At 42.2% G+C, this 13,572-nt stretch overlaps 1 long non-coding RNA gene across 1 annotated transcript; it reads left to right on the top strand.

Annotated features, from left to right (window-relative positions):
• The first annotated feature begins 10,584 nt into the window (after positions 1-10,584).
• Positions 10,585-11,922, top strand: LOC129600240 (uncharacterized). Its single transcript, XR_008692032.1, has 2 exons — positions 10,585-11,219; positions 11,599-11,922. It is a non-coding gene; the product is annotated as an uncharacterized LOC129600240 (long non-coding RNA).
• Positions 11,923-13,572: the final 1,650 nt, after the last annotated feature.

Raw genomic sequence — 13,572 nt, 5'->3', positions numbered from 1 at the left:
CAAAAGTCGAACTTTGATATTTTATGATGAATGAATCGACGAGAGAAAAATTTCCAATAACTCATAACTGCGCAGCCGCAGCCTTGGGCGGTAGCAGTAATTGCAGATGTCAGTTGTGTCGATCGCCGTTCAGGAGTCAGCATAACTGTTGTTTACAGGTGCCACGGCGTATACTGTAACCACCTATGACTGCGGTCAGGCATGGAAGTGTCCTTATTAATGGATTTTCTGCTAAAATATTATCAGTGTCTGATCTTGAATTATCCATTTTTATTTGTGTTTTTCTCCCATTTATCCCTTTTTATGAATAGATGCTGTTATGCTGTTATTTAGGGACACCCCATGTTTCCCCATGTCGTTGATTTATAGGATTGAGGTCTACCCCCATGACACTGGTGCAGACTGACTGTTAAAGCGAATTTCAACAATTTTTTCTCTAAGTGATAATATTTTATTACTACTTCAGTACGTGGAATAATTCGTACCTGCAAGAAAAACTTGGTCAGCTTATGTTTGGGGCTCAAACTTTGTGGCGGCGTTTTGGTTCAGTTGTCAAAGCGTACAGTGTACAGGGAAGATATCGCGAGCATCCAGGCGCCGATTTTTGATCTGCGCCGGGATCGCAACCGCCGTAGACGTTGTTTCGCACGTCACCAATTACAGGAATTACGCAGTGCGCCAAAATGGGAACTACGCATACGCTACGTATCACGTACAGATTGGCGCATGGAAGGCGCACTATATTACGGGGGCCACTAACTGACCGCAGATTTTACCGAGCACACTACTCTTTTTTATCATGCATGTGTCTTTCCCTTTGTAGACCTTGGTTTTCTGTTAATTTTCATGTGCCACCCGTATTTGCAGACAGCACGGTTTGCAAACGCGCCTCAATTAAAAATTACGGTAGGAGCACGCGTTGTTATGGAAGTGAAGTGAAGTTTATTCTCCTTGCAACGGAGCGGTTGCCCTCTCTAGGCTTCAGACAGTAGTGAAAGAAACAGAGTGTAACAACAATATCGCAAAATGGCTACAGGAAAACATGAAGGTCACTTCAAGCTATACAAAACCCACAGGAACACAGTTTAGTTTAGTTTAGTTTAGTGTCCTTCGCTACGAGGCAGCGCCTCCTTTTAAGCTTAGACAAAGATGACATGGGATACATTCAGGTTAACACTACATTCATTATTACGTCTAAAGTAACAACGGTAAAACAACCGTTTCCAAGTTGGATTAGTACACCCAGTCACGCACAAAAACGTTTGAAGGCCAAATTTCAGGCCGTAAGATTTTATCAGCATCATCCTTGAATATTCCAATCCGAGCAAACGTAGCAGTGCGTCTGTCTCCACGAGGAGGAACAAACACACTGACAAATCTGGTGGCAATGCCCTCATTTTTGAGCTGGCTGGCGATAAAGCCGTTGTATTCCTGAACGCTGGCAAAATTTGAATTCTCAAGGCGAGGAATTCCTCTCACACAAAAATCAGCGTGGGGCTTCCGCATACATTGCAGGGTTTTTCCCAATTGGTTGCGCGGTTCCACATTCGTGCCGTCGGCGCTCTGACTTCCACGAATGGATTTCGGTGGTCGTTTGGCCACAACACCCGCATACGATGCAGGTGCAGATGGGCAAGGTCCAGGTGAAATATTCGATCTGGGTTCGGCATGGGGATCTTGGACAGGCGTACGGGTTTTTGTCGCACCCAGTCGGGGTACTACAACTCTTCGGGGTTTCCACAGCGTGCCTTTTTCCTCCAGTTTCGTTCTTTTGTCGTCAACATTTCTCCAGTTTCCAGGAGAGTATCCAAAATTTTCATCGACAACACGCTCCACAACAGGATCCAGTTCTAAATTAGGAAGGCCGCTTCCATGCATAGGGGTATCACCACCAGCGACGAGTCCGCATTCCATCACATAAACCCGTTCACACAGTTCCTGTACCCCGTTATTGAATTCAACGAATTCATGGGGCGACAATAGATTGCCGATAGCAGGCTCAACTGATGGAGTTGGAAACGTTGTCAATGAAGCGATTTTCAGTTGGTTCTTCATGGCCACGTTCTCGACAGTCAGCTCTTCTATTTTTGATTCCAAGCACTTTACATGGTCAACAAACTTTCTAAACTCAGGTATAAATTTTTCCCAGTTAACGTTTGAGCCAGAAAAGTCGAAAGAAAAGTCGCAAGCGCTCATGTTTCCGAAATATTCCAATTTTGAAAGGTTCTGTTAATAATGGAGCAACCACGACTTCCCGGCTACTCGAAGGCTACTGCTTCCAACCGCCCTCGGGCGGCGTGGCGGCGCAGATCAGAAATCACAGACTTCTCGACATATCATGCTGGTGTACACTAAAGATGATGTACGCTATCGGCGTGGAACGTCGTGGAGGTCCTCGTCAACGGTCTGATGCAGCGCGGCGAGGTGATCAACGTGGTGGAAGGGGGTCTCATCGTGGACTTTGACTGCACCGCACGGCGCTCGCAGTTCGTCGAATACGCACACCTCTTTCACGACGGCGGCGACGAACTGCGGGACGGGGAGCAGAACGTGCGGGCAGCGCCTCGCAGGCGCCGTGTCAAGAGGGATGATTTCGTCATTCGCTGTTATCCGCTGCCCCGTGCCTACTGGTCCGAAGATTCGCGTACATCCACGGGAACTTTCGCTGTCGCGCACTCCCAAACACTGTTTTGCATTGCTTTATGGTATTTTGTAGTCGAAAGAACTGTATACATAGTTGTGAAATCCGTTTGCGCGCGCAACATCCGGTTGCAGAGTTACGAGGGCAACAAAATTACAAAAAGGTTGAATGCTTTCTGGTGTAGCAAAAGTCTCTTATGGACCGATCCCTTTCAAATTTTGCATGTCAATGCACATAACTATGAAGATGGTTTTGGCACGGATCGAGACTTCTGCGATTTTATGCGAATTTTAAAATGAATTTAAAAATTGTTAAAATTCATTTTAAAATTTGGAAAACATGCTAGAACACTGATTGAACTTCAATCATTATTTTGATTCGTACATATCTCGGCAATAACCAGACACTACTGCTTCAAAATAATGCTAGGAAGTAACACCAAAGCTGCCAATACCGTCTTTAACGTCATCATGCGGTAATATACGTGCAAATATACTCGTACTTGCAATAATAATACGGCTCTATACTTGTATTAACAGGGTGTAATAATCCCTTTCTTTAATATTCCCTCCCTCTTTTTGACCCTGGCCCATTCCTTGGTTTCCCCTGTGAGTCAAAAATTTCCGAATGAACTGTAGATGACAGCATCGATAGAAACCGTTCCTTGCAGGAAAAGCAGTACAAAGGTCACGGCGCTCTTCCCCGATCGCCGGCTGTGCTGCGTGAAACAGCGACCAGCCCACCTCGGAAACGGCGCAAAGTAGAAAGGCAGAATATGCCCCTGTCGGCGGAGCTGCTGGTGGAGGTCTTCCAGTCCCTGGATTCCATCGAGCGCCTACGCTGTCGGCGTGTCTGCCACGTGTGGAACGCTCTCCTCACCACGGAGTCCCACTTCCCCGATGTGCGGGTGTCCGGAGTAAAGAACTGTTACTGCGAAGTGCCGGTACACGAAAACGGCCTGTACTGGGTGATGGCCTGCTTGCTGAAATGCCTGCAGCCGACCTCCCGAAGGGCGGTGGTCATTCACGTGCACCGGAACAGGATCAGCAACGTCGCCGCGCCGCTGCATCACATCTTCGCCGGGAGGCGCCGGCTGCCGACGTTGCTGTTCTTTGATTGCGAGTTCGGGTAAGCACGTGATTCGGCCCGGGCAGTGATGAGCTACGCGGCTAGCCTGGCTATGGACTGCCGGTGACGGAGAGATCAGTACGATAGGAATAATTACCTAATAATCTATCCTACCGACCTAATTCAACGACAGAGTATGAGCTGATATCTCAATGTGGCATAGCTAAGTCTACGAATCTACGCGAAGCGAGAACTGCATCTCCGACGATAATTTAATTCTAAACTCCGAAACTGCCAAAACTCGTAATGAGAGAACTGATCCCCAAAGTACTGCCACTCGCGGACTTATATAGACACGGCGCATCCGTGTAGAAACAACCAAAAGTAAATCCGAACACAAAAAAGAACGATCGAGAAGGTACAGCGAATAACAGAAAGTACGAGTAAAGCCGTCACTTTACGTACGTATCGCTACGGTACTGCTATATTCCGTCACCCCCGCAAACGGCTTTTGGGGAACCCAAGACAAAAAGAACAGAAAAGCAAAAACAGGAATAAAAACTAAACACAAATGAGTTCTCATGCTCACGATTGGGCAAGGCGGGCAAATCCATCCACCGTCCAAGAACGGTTGACTGATCCTCCTGCACGGGTGACTGAATGAGATGGAAGGTGAGGAGAGGATCCTGGACGGGATTGAGATTGAGCGTAGGCAGGATAGTGAGAAGGTTGGCAGTACGGCAGTCGGAGATCGGAGTACAAACAGGAAAACGTCGGAACGCAATAAATGAAGATTTTTTGGTGGCAGAGTTGAATTTAATGTAAATCGCCGATGAAAAATCAATGAAGAAAAAACATCCGCGATGGAGAAAATAAAAATAAAATAAAACACCACTTTGAAATTGCGAAATACCAGCAAACGCATGTATTCAGTCAGCATTGCAACTCGAGGCGGTTACCAATGCGACTTTCTTAGCAGACGTACAATCACCGAAAGACGGCATCAAAAAGGATATCTTCGGGAATAATATCCCAAAAAATTAACAGGCGCATTTCGCAGTTTGTCCAAACTTTCGGACTTGTCTTCATACATTATTTCGACTTTTTGACCATCAACGTCAATTATCGCGTTCTTCAAATCGGCTAATGTCTGATTCGCAAATTCAGGTTTTCTGCAATCATTTGAGTCGATGCGTCAACCAGTCGCATTATACTCGTACTGAACCGATTTTGTAGTGCACGGGCTTTCTCTCTGCGACTGAGCAAGAGAATTTCAACTTTTTTAATTTGCAAATTACCGCACAATTCAGTTAGATTTTCAGGTTTAGACATTTCACACATTCTAACGCATTTTCAAATACATTTTCAGAAACTTCAGCATTTTCGTATTTCTTCAAAACATTTTCAATTGTTTTCACCATGTTACACCAGTAATACCTGGTGGTCAGATACTGTTGAACTGACACTCCCGCACGGTATTAATTCGTTCTTTACACATTGTTCACTTACTGATTTAACCAGTTTTTGTTGCCATTGTTTAGGCACAACAATTCTGTCAATACCGTTATTTGACCGCTTACGACAAAGCAAACCATTTATCACAACAAAATGATAAATTTCTTCATTCTGAAATTTATTTTTCGCTTTAACTGGGTTTTTGTACAAGTAAAACCAGTGTTTGGTATCCTTGTACTTCCGCTGTTCAGCTTTCCAAAATTTTTCATTCACAAAATTTTCAGCCACAAAGGCTTTACCATATTTATCGGGCTTACCCCCGCAGACTTGACTGGGTACAGTGGTTTGCAACGCTTCGGGCGGTAGCTAATTGGGCACCGTTCGCCCCGCAAACTTGACAGCTGCTGCATTTCAGTTTCCACATTTTCGGTTATTTTTGAACACTGTACAGTACAAATTTCGAGTGAACGCGCTTCCGCACATTTCATATTGTAACGTTGTAACACTTCAGCAGGCGGCTCTTTTGACACGTCTTTCCATCTGCCTTCAAATGTACATTATTTTGCTGGGTGCAACTCGTGGCACTTAAAGCAGATCGGCTGACCGCTATCAGTACGCCATTTACTAACATCAATTTCTAATCATGTACGGCTTTTTACCGCGATTACTGTAACTTTCATACTCTTCGTCGTACTCACATTCGTCATCATTTAAACTTCCAGTTTCGTAATCATCACAAACATTTTCGCAGTCATCATCATCTTCACAGTAGTCGTTATGTTCGTACATTTCCTTTTGTACTTTCAATGAGTACAACGTTTTCAGTTGTGCCATTACGTCTTCAACGTTTTTCGGTTTTGACATAACCAGCTTGCCATACCATTCCATTCGGGTTTTCTTCTGTCCTTGAACGAGAACTGATACTCGTTCTTCCTCTTTCGTATTCAGCGAATTAAACCAATTTAAATACCCATCAACATACGAATTTACCGTGTCTTCCTCTTTGAAGACACGGGCGTACATCGCCTGCCGTATTTCGGCCGGGTCACTCTCCGATGAGAAGTGATTGATTAGTACCGCCTTCCAGTAAATCCAGTCTTTATCTGGATTCAGTTTTTTATTTTCCGCGTACCATAAATAGGCATCGCCTTTCAATGCATATGACAGTCCTTTTTCAATTAACTGTTTGTCAGTCCAGTCATTTAAATCTTTACACCTTTCACAGTCCATAACGAACCGTTCCACTTTACCGCTTCCCTGTGTACCTTCATACACTTGCGGGTACTGTATTTTTTCGCTGGTTATAGGCGTTTCGCTGCATTTCTTCCATTTTTGCCATTAAAGCTAACTGACGTTTCATCAGTTTATCGGCTCGTGTTCTTTCAACGCAACATTCGTTTTCAAATCTTTCAGTTTTATTGCGCAGTTTATTCAATTCAGCGTTCAGCGCACTGTTTTCAATTTCCATATCTGTGCTGCGACTGTTTAACGCATAACATATACGGTTCGCGTTGCTGTACCTCCTTTGAAGTGCAAGCGCGGCATATAGAGATGCCCAAGCTATCTCTTTCAGTTCATCGACATTGAATTCTTCTTCAATTCTGATTTCCCAGTTTTCCACTGCTGCTTCGAATCTGTTTTGGTTAAGCGAACATTCAATCAATTCTGACTGTAACGGGTGCATATCGTGCCACAATTCTTCGTCTTCAGCAATAACACCAAATTGTACGGCATTTTCATTCATACATGAATCAGTACATTCATTTTCATTTCGCTGCTGCATTATCGTATGCAGTTGACATCACTTTCCATTCTTTTCCAGTTATCAGTGTCCATTGCACTGGCTTTAATTTTATCCGGTAGGCTTTGTTCTACGCGGATTCTACGCGGAAACTTCAGCTACGCTTTTGTTTTCAGTGTTCGTTACACTGACTACCGGGCTGACTCTTTTGTTCTCACCCGGATACTTTAGATTTTCAGTTTGAGATTATGATTTCCGGTGTTCTCTCACCGCTCACAGCGCTCGCAATTGCTCTGGCTGTATGGCTACGCTACGCTAAGATTTTGGTGCACCTGTATGCTTGGCTTTTTGCTCTCACATACAGAACTTAAGCTCAAGATGTGTCGACACTTTGAATGCACAGGCACTGCTCTGGCAAACAAAACTTTAGCTCAAGGAAACTGCTTTCGAACTCTGTCTACTTGCAGTCCAGTTACATCTGCTACGCTTTAGACTTTTCTAGAGAACTCGTGCTCCGGCCGGTAGCTACGAGTACCTGCTTCAGACTCAATTCATCAATTCCTTTCGTCATTTCAATTCATATTCGTCATTTCATTTCACTTTAGTGCTCATGGGTCGATCTACAGGTTATCCCTGCATCGCCCTGCTGGCAGGACAAACTGCTCAGCGTCCAGACAGGGCAAAGCCCCCGGACATTTACAGGTTTTCGTCGTGGGTCGCAGGCACGGATCAGCAGGGTTCCCCTTCACTAACGCGTCGCCAGTACCCGGACTACTAATGTTTAAGGCGTCCAGACGGCAGACCAGCTGCCCGGACATCCGTCCAGTCAGTACAGTTATACCCGGACTGAGCACTTTCTAGAAGCCAACATTCACAATCACAATTTCAATCACAGTTTACTTAGCTAGCCATCGGAAAGGTTCGAACATCGGTGGGCGCCATGACGGAGAGATCAGTACGATAGGAATAATTACCGTAATAATCTATCCTACCGACCTACTTCAACGACAGAGTATGAGCTGATATCTCAATGTGGCATAGCTAAGTCTACGAATCTACATGACGAGAACTGCATCTCCGACGATAATTTAATTCCTAAACTCCGAAACTGCCAAAACTCGTAATGAGAGAACTCATCCTGTAAAATACTGCCACTCACGGACTTATATAGACACGGCGCATCCGTGTAGAAACAACCAAAAGTAAATCCGAACATTAAAGAGAACGATCGAGAAGGTACAGCGAATAATAGAAAGTACGAGTAAAGCCGTCACTTTACGTACGTATCGCTACGGTACTGCTATATTCCGTCACCGGTGCGAGCGCATGGTGCGGAAGCAGTGCCGGATCATCGGTAAAGAACCGATGGCGCTCTCGCAGCTGGCGGTTAGCAGGCGGGCGGAGAAAAACTTCGAGAGGGCATTGTTGGCGCTTCTGGAGCAGGCGTTGGCGTGTGCGCAAGTGTAACATCTTTGTGGCGTCCGCTGTACATCTGAGAACATACGTACGATTGTGGTTTTGGAATAACAGTTAGCAGGAGTTTTAGTTCTACATATTCATAAACAAGTACATGGAATGAAATTTTGATGTTATAAAAAACTTTGATGTTTTCATTTGCTATATAAATTACGTTGTAACACAGGTAGAATAAAACGCAGTACATGCAACGTGTCATGCATACAAAATTGTACAGGTGCGCAGTGAATGTACTTGTACGGATAAAAGTACCGCGTACACTGTACAGATAAGTGCCGGTATGTACTCTTGTATTATGTATTACGATTTTGTATCTACTCATTTCACTATTACAAATTACTACACGAGTACTTTTAACAAAAGCTTCGGAAACTATCACTCATTAAGCATGTGAACTACCAGTTGTGTCTAATGTAACGAAAAATCGATGCCGGAAATGCAATAAAAATGCTTGGTCTAAATAGTATGTGTGATGTACGAGTGTACGTACGACGTGTACATACACCAGAATCTCGAGAATCTCGTGTATGTACACGTCGTACGTGTAGTGTATGTGAAAGTACGCAGTATGTATCGTGTATCGGGAAGTATCGCATCTTTATTGTAGCTCGACATATTCTCGCAACTGAACATGAACCGTAGTAACTGCAGCCAGTACATCATAGCGTTGCTAGGTAGGTAACATTGCAGAATCTCGAGAATCTCGTGTACGTACACTCGTACATCACAGTATGTCTTACTAGTATGACATTGTATGTATCTATATGACAATATATGACAATATGTACAGCTACGAATATAATGCATGTATACCAATTATTGCTTATGCTAAAAATGAAATTTAATTATAATGCTGCCAAGTTCACAGTAAAATTTCGAATAACCTCAGAAACGATCACGTTAAGCATCAATCGACAGAGGCGGATTAATCACAGAGAAAATTTGGTCTAAATTTGCCCCTATCGGCGCTGTCCCCAAGATCGATGCCGCATTTCCTAGTTGGATTTCGATGCTGATCCGTTGCTTATGCTTGTTGTACGTTTTTTCTGTTACTTGACGGGATGAGTCATCGCTTTTTTGGCTTGAAAAAATTAATTTGCTCCCAGCGACGCGAGGTGTCGCTGTTAACCTTCCATCGTAAGAAAACAAACACCTGCGACGCCTTGAAGAGCGTATTGTAATTATTTTCCAGTTCCCTAACTGGCTAAATCCATCCCGGTAAAAAATAAACTACCTATTCGAATGGGTGGAAAAACAGGTTTGACTTCTCTTACATAGTTACATTTAAGAAAATTCATTACATGAATTCGTGAACTATCAGCGTAAAATATTAGTGAACTCCGCATAAATTCGTCCCTAGAATCTGCACAACTTTCACGTACTGATTATTATTAACGTGAAATCCTATTTTGTTAGCCCAAGCCATTCACATCATAAGTTTGTAACAAAAACATGTTTAATTAAATGTGAATTAAGTAAAAATAATTAATTAAGTGAAATATGAAATTGGTTCCGGGGTAATCACTCACTAATCATTATAAATTTGTTTGTATGATTAGATTTATAATTTGCTGACAATACGTACAAGTGGAGCATCATTCAGGAAATACAATCAGATGAAGAAGTTACAAGACGCAGGACTGTGTCACCGTACCCAACACACGTAACATCACCGCGTATTATTTCCAAACTTAAACGTTGAAACAAAAAAGTGTAGTGAACTTTCGCCTTTCAAAAAAGTGACTTTCGCCTGTTCTTATTAACTATTGACGTAAAATAATTAAAAATAGAACAGACGCGAAAGAAACAAAATTGAAAATAGTATTCCAAATATCGCTAAATATTATTGAAAAATTGAAAATACTATCCAAAATAGTAATAAATATTATTAATAAATCAAATTATTAAAAACTGGCAGAAGGGGCCTTTATTGAGTTAATACAGATCAACATTGGTTAAACGCCAAATTACGCAGTACATTATTTCAACACAATACACTTCATCCAGCCTCTTTCCGATACAGAATAATTGGCAGAATAATAAGCCGATCCGCATAAATTATCAATAAAAATACGGTAAAGCTGCCAAACCGACTGGTCTCTTACTTTACATCGGTATGCCCATAACAGCCAACAGCAATTCTCAGACGTGTTCCATTAAAAGTACACGTTTTTTGTGTGTTTTAGCAGGGTGCGGCGCGTTAACTAGCCTAGCATACTAAAATGTTTTTCTGTGATCATAATATGTGGAAGTGGCCGGTTAATTACAGGCTTGGCTGCAAAAAGCAATTAATCAGAAAAGACATATAAATCTGAAAGGCATGAGAGCGTTGTTACGCCCAAATTTCCGCCAACTGTTGCACAACCTTGTCATATGGAAGATTAACAACTGCAATTTCACGATGAACAGGAACGCTTTCGGCCTGCAGCCATTTTGAACGAATCGCGACTGATCCGTATATAAATTTCTGCCGGTAACGTTAATATTCAGTTGCTCGATTTAACACATATCAGTTTTCCAACGTCCCACAACCGGCATCACCATGAACTGCTATTTCCTCGTGTCCGCCCTCGTCCTGGCTGTTTTCGTCCAGCCCAGCATCCAAGGCCTGATCGGCGGCAATTCGCCCGGTGTGCCCAAGGATAAGTGCGAGATTAGCAGCAACATTGGGGAGTGCACGGATTTCGGATGCAACGGCTTCTGCCTGGCTGAACAGGGAATCCCCAGCGGTACCTGCCACAATGCCAAGAAGCTCTTCGGCAAGATGACCGTCGCTGGTAACTGCTGGTGCAACGGACCTTGCAAACAGCACATCCTCCAGTTTGCCGGCAAATAAAGGTCAGAACCTTATCCATGTCGATTAATTTTTGTTTTATTCGGCAATATAACAATAACCCCGTGCCGGTACAAAAATTTAATAAAACTTATTCACATACGCCACAATTTTTTATTTTTATTAGTGATTTATAATAAATCATAAATAAATTATATATAGTGGATAGGTTTGGTCGAATATAAAATAATTATTTTATTTATTTGATGCACTATTTTATTATATATAGATTTGTCATTTCATTTTTACTTTATTAATTGATAAATTTTCTTGATTAATTGGTTTTGCTAGCGGAGCATGGTGAAGTAAATATATGACGGTAGCAAGAAACAGCGAAGCCGCACATTTATTAAGCATTTTGATATCATAATCGTTTTTTTACAGGATGAGTTGTGAAGGTCATCTGGATGGATACATCACCGCAATATCTACTGGTTTCTCTGGATTATTAATCGAGCTTGATGTATTTTACTGAATTCTTCAACGAAACACTAGTCCATGGTTTAGTCGTGCTTTGCGGAGTTCGTAAAACCGCTGCGCTTGAAATCTGCTTGCCTTAAGCGTTGTGAATATGCCGGAACTTTCCTCCTCGCTGATTTCCGAAAATGCTTACTCGGATAACTTCTTCACGTGGTTGTATTTTTCTATGAGCCAAGATTGCTGATGAAATGTACTGCGAAAAAAAAAGCAACAAGAAAAAGGAACTAATTTCATTTTGTGGCCGGCGGTAACAGCCTAATGGCCTAATGAAAGTTTTATTCGAAGTACAATACAGTATTTCAATAATAACGAGATTTCAGTGGAAATATAGTCAAACAAGGAAGCCACTGCCGACAGAAAATTATACGGCGAATACTATACAGTATTTTTTTCCCCGGTATCTGATGCCGTATTATGTCTGCCACACCCACAAAAACTTTTGAGAAAGTAGTCAGGTTGGTCGCTCACTTGACGGCGCCGATATTCACTGTAATTGAATCTTGTCAGTCGTTTTCTGTAATTCAAGATATTTGGCAACGTGTTGGCCACATCGCGACTTTGGTTCCTTATGCTTTAATTGATGATTTACGGTACCGGTGTCCATTATTTTTGGCACGTGTTGCCGGCTGGCTTTGGTAAGGCCTGGAAGCGTCAATTAGACCACAATAAAATTCAACTGATTATTTGGCCTGTTAAAACTGTCGTTGCTAACAGAGAATATGATGTAGCGTGCTGTTTTTTTAAATTTTGATAATAGAAAATCTGCATATATCAGAATTCGCTGCTGAAATCAGGACACTCCCAACAGAATGCGAGCACTGGTAAATAAACACAGTAGTCTGAAGCAGAATCAGAACAACTGCGTTGTATTATAGTAGGAAGACTTTAGTAAATTATTATCCTACATATTTGTACGATCGAGTATAACCGGCTTTATTTGTTACGAAGTCCTCCATGATAATTATTAAAATTAGGCCCCCTAATTCACTTTCAGTGAATACCGGTGTCTGTAATAGTACAGACTGAGGATGGCAATATTCAATATCCAAAAGTGTATCCAGAGCTCAAATATCCAAATATCATATCCATATCCCGCGAACAAGTGTAATTCTTTACTAAAGACCGTTCGCACTGACCAGGTCACATTCTCCGGGTCCAAATTCAGAAAAATTTGATCTTTGGCAGAAACATAGTATACCATCGTCGTATATTAAAACAAATAATTTCAGCTGCTGACACTCAAAGGGCGTGGCCAAACAAAATTAATAAGTAAGCAATAGTACATACTATTGCGTGTTGTACTCGATCGGCTGTTTGTATCAGTGTAATAACAATAAATCAGGAACTCATCTTTTGCCGAATGACAGTGTACGACTATAGCACGCTTAAAAAATTAACTTTAATATTTAACAAGTTTCGGGAGCACACTGCATACAATGAGGAAATTAGCAAAATCCAGAATCCAAATACAGTGGTACGTACTGTTGCACTACCGCAAAGAATCGCAGCTACAAAATGGTTTTTCTACTGTGTCGTCTTAACTTTCGTACATGACATTTTTCATCAACCATAATGTGGCAAAATGCTACGTTTCTGCAAGAGGTGAAACTTTCCTGATATGCTGTTATTTTATTAAAAGCTGTGCGGGTATTGCGCTAGTGCATTGTAATAACATGCAGTATTACTAACTTATTAATTTTGTTTGACCACGCCCTTTGAGTGTCAGCAGCTGAAATTATTTTTTTTAATATACTACGATAGTATACTATGTTTCGGCCAAAGATCAGATTTTTCTGAATTTGGACCCGGAAAATATGCCCTGGTGAGGATATATTACGCATGTTATTAATATTTTGCTAACGGATAATCGGATAATAC

The sequence above is a fragment of the Paramacrobiotus metropolitanus genome, unplaced genomic scaffold (genome assembly GCF_019649055.1).
Source record: "Paramacrobiotus metropolitanus isolate TYO unplaced genomic scaffold, Prichtersi_v1.0 Parri_scaffold0000168, whole genome shotgun sequence".
NCBI classification, from domain to species: domain Eukaryota; kingdom Metazoa; phylum Tardigrada; class Eutardigrada; order Parachela; family Macrobiotidae; genus Paramacrobiotus; species Paramacrobiotus metropolitanus.
Note: the sequence above shows the minus strand (reverse complement) of the source record. Positions and strands in the feature narration are given on the sequence as shown.